The following is an 8,234-nucleotide window of genomic DNA, read 5'->3' on the forward strand; positions in this document are numbered from 1 at the left end:
AGCAGTGTACTTCATCAGTCTGCCTGTTCTGTTCCCCGCTCTGGCTCTGGTGAATTCTCTTACCCTTCAGCGCTTCTGACTGTACCCAGTGCTTGTATAAATATATAAATAAATCTTAAAAAAAAACCCACATTTTTCTTTTCCTGTTCCTCCTGTTCTCACTATAGTTAAACTTCACCCACACCATTCTACTAAACTGCTTGTGTCTAGCTCCTCAGAGAACCTACACATTGGCAAGTCAAGTGATATACCTATCACTTCTTTTTTTTTTTTAAAGATTTATTTATTTATGCATACAAGAACTGGGGTACAGGCCAAAGGTGTAGGGGATGAGAGGATTCACCAGAGACAGAGTGGGGAACAGAACAGGCAGATTACTAAAATACACTGCTGAGGGGAGCAGTGGGCGAGTCAGGAGAGGTCTGCTGCACCATGTGTGTAGCTCCCTGCCCGAGGATTGAATTCCTGCGGTAGTGGCTGTAGACAGCGTCCTAGATTGCGTCTTAACTCCTTAAACCACTAGGGAGGCCCTATACCTATCACTTCTGAAACATTTTCTTTACTTGCTTCTAGAATACTCTTACTTACCCTCATTTCTCAGAAGGTCCTCAGTGTCTACACTAATTACTGTGTACTTGTGACAAATCTATATGAGGCCAGGTGAAGATTGACCTGCCTGAGAGTATTAAAGGTAACATTTCCCACAGGCTAGAATGGAAACTTCCAAGATTGCCTGGGAATTGGGCAGAAAGAACAGTAGTGTGCTATCTGAAGTAATTGTTTCAATAAGGTAGAATAATTGTCCCAAGATCGAACCCTAATCTAATCTTGACAAACAAATATTAAAAGCAAGAGAAAGGAATCAAACTGTTTCCAGGTAATTTAACTATCCAGAACAGTTCAGAACAATGTTCAAAAATAGTTATAGGGATAAAAACATATTCAGTGATCACAATATGATCAAATTCAGGGCCCTCCCTGGTGGCGCAAGGGGTTAAGTCAGCACTATAAAGCTATCAGCAGCCACTTCAGCCACTGCAGCACCCGTTCAGTCCCTAGCCAGGGAGCTAACCCACATGGTGCAGCACACCTCTCCTGTGCTGCTGCTTCCCTCAGCAGTGTATTTCAGTAGATCCACCAGTTCTCCCATTCTGTCTGATGAATACTGTTACCCCTACACCTCTGACCTGCACCCCTGCTCTTGTATGCATAAATAAAATAAATCTTTAAAAAAAAAGTCAAATTCACATCCAGTCCAAATATTGCCGGGAATGTAAGGAAACCCTGAAAAGTTCATTACATAGATAAGTATATAAAGTTTTTTTCTTGTTCTCTAAATTTCTTGAAAAGTTATTTCACTGTTTAAACCAAAATAGTTACTGTGAGGTTTATAATGTGTAAAAAGTAAAATGTTATCATCAACTTACTCCTGCTTTTCAGTTATATTTTCAGTTTTTTAAATTGTCAATTCAAGTTGCTTTTTCATAACCAGAATGCTTTTTGAGTATTTTAATCCAGTTTGATGTATTATGTTATAGGTTTTTTGTTTGTTTTTTTTGCTGTGTTGGTTGTTTTTTGGTAGAAAATTTTTATCAGTTGATGTAAATTACTGTTTTCTGATTTCTTGTACTGCCATTACACAGATCTGTTTAATGTCGATTCATTATTTTGAATCTAGGCAGTTACAAGATTGCTTTTGAAAGATACTGTAGGGGTAGGAAAGTACAATTTCTTTAGTGATTGTGAAAGTTGTATATTGGAAAGAGGGACTATTTGTACTGTTTTTGTTGTTTGCAGGCCTGTCAGTTTTTTCCTTTTGCTTCTGCCTACCCACTTGCTAAAGGACATCTCACCTGTTCATTTACCTACCCCCCACCTCATAGCTATCCTAAAATAAGTGTTCTTGTTTGGCAAGGCACTTTTTCCATGTTTTTTGCACTTAGTTTGGAATTTCTATTTGCATTATGATTTTAGACCCGCCACTGGCTCCTGTTTTCTTTATTCTGTGCACTTTTCCTGGACTGTTTGTACTTGCTGCAAAGACTCCTGTTGAGAACATGAACGAGGGCCTCCCCAGTGGCGCAGTGGTTGAGCACTGGGTTGCGAAGCTGCCCGCAGCCTCTGCAGCACTGGTTCGATCCCCGGCTGCTCCCCGGCCGCCGAAGGAGGGTCCCACATGGTGTGCAGACCTCTCTTGCCGTGCCCACTGCTCCCCTCAGCAGTGTACTTCGTCAGTCTGCCTGCTCTGCTCCCCGCTCTGGCTCTGGTGAATTCTCTTACCCTCCTGCGCTTCTGACTGTACCCAGGGCATGTATAAATAAATAAATAAATAAATAAATAAATAAAATCTTAAAAAAAAAAAAAACCCACTCATGGTGTACAAGGTCTACAATGTAATTAAGATTTTAAAATTAGAATAATGCTGATGAGAATGAGTGACATCAAGCCGCCAGTGGATGTATAAATTGGTATGACTTTATTGTAACCCATGTTGACACAATGTAGCAACAGTCTTCAAATTATACACTTTGATTCTCTAATTTCACTTTTTAGGCTCCAACCTAAAATCCTAAACAGTAAAAATTTTGTATGCAAAAATATTCATGTTTAATGTTGAAAAAAGTGTTCAGTTATCTTAGAAGAAAATGATTAGATTAATTGGGATACATTAATTATTCAAAACATATGGCATATGGTATTAAGAATTAGAGTTTTGAAAAAGCTGTAGAACTTTGGAGAAATTGTTATGAAATTTGGCAAGAACCTAGAGTGCTCAGGTATGTACAGTGAACAATGTATACTAATCTCCTGTGTATGAGTGCAAGCAGAAGGTTCTGAAGGGAATGCGCCAAAACTTTTGAGTGCTTTCTTTGTGGTGAATTACAGATTTTTATGCCTTTCCGTGCATTATATTCAGTCATATGTCTGTTGCATATAATATGAAGGAATTTTTTTTTTTGGAATACACATTTTCACAAAGCAAACAGGTGTGTGATGTAGTGAAGTGTGTACTTTAATAGGAGCCAGAAAATATGGACGTAAAGGCCATCAACCCATTTGCCCAGAATAAGTTTCTCTTTTGAGTCTGATTGCTCATCTAGAACAATCATAGTAATTATGATAATTTACAATTGTAATAAAAATTAAATGTAATAAATGAATGTTGCACACTAGAGACATTCAAAGTAGGACATTGCTTTCAAATGTGTAAATGTATTAAACTCCATAGGAGGTATAAAAGAAATTTTAGAGTTTAGATATTTTTTATATTTGGAAAACCAGAGAAGTAGAGAAGATTCATGTAAGAAGTTGGTATTTGAGGTGGAGTTTGAAAGATTTAATAATATTAATATGTTCCAGAAAGAAAGCTTAAGTTGAATATTTTGACTTGTTATGAGGTAAAATAGCAGGTCAGTCAAAATTGCAAGTTATTATTTATTTATTTTTGTATTCTACTAACAGCTATAAAAATAATGAGGGATCACATCCCAATTTATTGTTTGGATATTATAGGTTCCCTGTTATTTGACAGTGAAATATTAAGTGAATCCCAGTGAAATCTTTAACCTATAAGTTTATGAGAGTAGTATCAAGAGCCTTCCTTTCCAACTAATTTGTTTATACTGTCTTAATACAATTTTTTTCTCTGTAAGTAGAACTGTAAAGTTTGGCACTTAATATTTTCTGTTACTAGTAATTATATAACTGTTTTGCATCTTTACTGCCCTATTTTCTGCCACAATGAGATTCATTCCTTTGTGTGTGTGTGTGTGTGTGTGTGTGTGTGTGTGTGTGTGTGTGTGTGTAATTCATGGAGTCTCATCTACATTTTCCTGTTCCATTTTGCTTTGTTCACTTTGCTATCTGTTGTTGTGGGGCTATTTTGCTATCATCACATGCAAGAAATTCTAATGCTGTTGACCTCAATCTCATGATTCTGGAATATTATTTGAAGAATTTTGACCTGATATTAGTGCTAGGTAAGTATTATCATGATAGATTTGGCTTGAGGAATTTGATGTCTCCTTTAAAAAAAAACAACACACATATGAAAGACAGTGACCTTAGTAATAGTACTGCAGAGTACATTTGACTAACCTGTTAGCAAACATTAAAAAATGCATATATTTAATAAGAAATAAGTAATGTACACAAAACACATGCAAAATTAATGAGGAAGAGGAGGAAATTTTGTTATTTTTTAAAATTATTTTTCCATAGAAGAACTGGGGTGTAGGCCAGAGGAGGGGGTGAGAGGACTCACCAGAGACAGAGTGGGGAGTAGAACAGGCAGATTTACTGAAATACACTGCTAAGGGGAGCAGCAGGTGGGACAGGAGAGGTCTGCTGCGCCATATGTATATTTGTTCCCAGGCTGGGGATCAGATTCAGGCCTTAGCAATGATAGTGCTGAGACTTAACCCCTAGGCCATGAAACAGGCCCGACAGGAGGAAATTTAATACTCAGTGTAATATTCTCCACTTGGTACACATGCACTCAACCTCCGGTGTTAAAGATTTGACCAGAGCTTAAATGGTTATGTTAGACTAGGAATTTTGAGGAAAAATTAAATCTGACAAAATATAAATAAAACCAAATGAAAATGAAAACCTGCTTGAAGGTATAGAAGAATTTACAATGCAGAGAGTCTTGGGAAGATGAACATCCGGAGATGAATGTCCAACATTTGGTATCACACTTTACCTTCGAGCCGATTCCCTGACTCTAGAAGCCATGCAGAATCATACCTGCTGCTTTCTATTTCTTGAGGTGGCCACAGAGGTCTGCCTACTTACAAGGAGAAGTTAACTAGATTCAACCTTTCGCTGGGGCAGTGTCAAGTACTGCATATGGGAAGCATTGCATTGAAGAAGGCAAAAGAACCCACCAACTTTAGTCTGAAAAGTCAGGAATGCATGCTGTAATTGCTCAGATAACCACAGTAAGAGCAGCTTAAAATGAGTGTATAACCACCAAATAGATGGGGAATGTAGAAGGGCAAAATAAGACGGGAGAGAAGAACACAGAATACCTGGTTCAACAGAAAATCTCTATAAGGATGGCAGTTTTTAATCTAAAAAACATTTTAAATTAAAAATGCGTAATCATGTTTGAATATTACTATTTTAAAACAAATTACATACCATGTCAAAGAATCTCAGAAATGAGAGTTCAGGAAGGTACAATTTTACAAAACTCGAATTTCAAATAAGTCAATGTGTAAGATTTGGTCAGACAGTTGCTAGGAGGACTGATCTCACTGGGTGGAATAGTGTGAGAAAAATTGCCAAGGTGGAAATTCCAGGAAACATGTTTGGGGCATAGTAAGTATACCAAGGTTGTCCATAAAAGTCATTTGGGGAAATTTCAGGAGAATTGAAACCCTGAAAGCTTGGGGAAAAAAAAAAAAAGATAAATGTGAACTCTATTATAGTAGAAGGCAACTAGCTCCTAGACTTTGTTTGATATTGTAGAAACTAGCAATGTTACAGAGCAACCCCAATATAAAATGGGTTGCCTGACTGTGGGTCCTCAGCCACGTGCTTAAAGGGAACTTATTAATGCTAAACTGCAGACACACACAAAAGGTTGATAAAAGGTTTCTTTACAGGAGAAGGGGAAATGGGGAAATGAATAATTCAGGGAGAAAAAGAGGGAGGCTAGGTATTTACCCAAAGGACACAGAAACATCACTTCCAAAGAACACCTGCACCCCTATGTTTATAGCAGCACTGTTTACAATAGCTAAGCTTTGGAAACAGCCCAAATGCCCAAAAATAGATGACTGGATCAAGAAGATGTGGTACATATACACCATGGAATATTACTCAGCCTTCAAAAAAGATAAACACATGCAATTTGCAGCAACATGGATGGCGCTGGAAGGGATCATGCTCAGCGAAATAAGCCAAAAAGAAAAAGAAAAATACCGGATGGTCTCACTCATAGCAGGAATCTAGAAAACTTAAATAAGGGACCAGGAAAATGAATATAAGAAAGTGAAAATCAAAATCAACAAAAAACTATGAACCAGAGACACTTTTTGGGGGGTGGGGGGTGGGATGGGAGGGATTGGGGTCAGAATGGGGGGGTTACAATTGTATGGGGAATATAAAAATAAAATTTATTATTAAAAAAAAGGAAAAAAAAAAAGAAATCGCAGCTCACAAAAGAAGGCCAGACTCACGTGCTAAACTTAAACAAGGTGAATGACTACTTAAAAAAAAAAAAAAAATGTAAATGTGCCCTATGCATTCTGCTGACCTGGTATGCCAATGACCAGCTGAGCTGGCGAAAACCAAGCACGCTATGTGGACAAGAGAGTGACCCCCGGCCACATGGCCAGTTAAATACTCAAATGGAGAACATAGTTGCTTGACTCCATGCTCAGGTCCTTGCTCCCTCCCCTTTGGTGATCATGGGACTTGTAGTTCCCAGTGTCTGGATGGAGTGGGGGTGGAGTCCACAAAGCCTGTAAGGAGTTTGCTCAGGACATCGTTTCCCCCTAAGAGTAAGTGTTCATCAGATTTCTACAATATAAATGTCAAACAAGAATTTGTTCTAACAGGCTCCTTCTTAGACATCTGACCCAATGTTTACCCAAGTGAAATCATTATTAAAAATCATCATTAAATCATTAATCATTATTAAATCATTATTAAATCATTAAATCATTATTAAATCATTATTAACATTATTAATGTTTACCCAAGTGAAATCATTACCCTGGAAGAGAAAAAAAGAAACCCTGAAGGGTTTATTTAAATATTTAAATATTTCAAGTTATTATGGCCTGTTAAATTTTGTCTCTAACAGAGAAGTTTTAGAGAGTCTCAGAAGTCTCTGTAATAATGGCTTTTTCCTGTCAGTATTGTGGTACTAGTACAGAATTTACAGAAGAAGGTAGCCTATTGGAAGTTTTTTTAAAAAATAAGTTAATCTGGAAGGGACTATGTAAAATTTAAGAAGATCATTTAGAAGGCTTTATAGTTGTCTTGTTATAATGAAAGTGTTACAGTTTTTTGATCGAACTTTCCACAGACATATTAGTGTGAAGATGAAGGAGGAGTGCCAGTACAGGACTAAGTAGAAAAGGAGTCACCGTAAGTACTTTTCCACACTTAACCGTTGCTTCTTCTTTGATACATGCAACATTTTCTCTGTCCAGATAGGAAGGATTTGGAGCAGACTTCTTTGGTCCCATGGTATTCTTGAAGAGTAGCAGTTGAATGAAATGAAATCTCATATATACTTTCTTGTTTTATCATTTATATATTTATATCCTTAAAATGGGACTATTTATACAACTTGAGAGAGAATCTACAAACCTAACCTCAACTATAGAGAGTCCGTTTTTGGACAGAAAAGGTAATTCCTTCCCTGAGTTAAAACATACCCAGAAACTCCTGGTTTATTAAATATGGTAAACATTGATAAAAGTTCGGAATCCCTTAGCAGTATAATTTTAAAATGCCACAGTCTCAACTAGTAAAAGGCACATTTCTTTTCTTGGTGATTTATTTGTATCTCTAGGCTCCAGAATCATCATTTAGGATGCATCTCTACAAAATAGGTGGGAACAATTTATTGCATACTTAATCCTTTTCATCAACCTTAAATTATGAATTGATAGTCTCCTTTGAGATGTTTTTAATAATTAAACAGTAAGATACGCCAACCTTTCCATTATCTTTTAGTGTACTGAATATTAAATTGTTGATCTTTTTTCACTTATAGTTACTATTACTTTATGCTGTTCACTATCAGACTGCCCACTGTATTCATTACACAGTCCATAATTGAATATAGTTGTGTGGAGTTCTGGCTTTTAAATGAAAATTACTGTAGCAGCAAGGTAGATGTAACCCACTTCAATTTATTTTAATTTTTTCAGTATACTTGAAAGTTTTTTCACTATTTGGAAGTGCCATGGTAAAATGTAATAGTTGTGTGATCGTATGCCTTTCACACTCACTGTGAGGCAGTGCTGTGCAAGGAATGAAATCCAAGAAGAGTAGAGCTGGCAATAAGGTACTTAGAGTCATATGAGAGTAGAGAGTGAAGGTGACAAGCAGAATCTCAGAAAGTTGTTGAAGTTAAATGACAGTGTGTTTTCAGTGCACGGAAAAATGTCTGGTAACAAAGACAAGCTGCAAATATTGGCTATCCTTTTCTAAACTCTCCCTAGTTTCTGTCTTTATAGCAGACCTAATTCCATAAAGTGATAACTTGG

Source organism: Talpa europaea, assembly GCF_964194135.1.
Source record: "Talpa europaea genome assembly, chromosome: 12".
Taxonomy (NCBI): domain Eukaryota; kingdom Metazoa; phylum Chordata; class Mammalia; order Eulipotyphla; family Talpidae; genus Talpa; species Talpa europaea.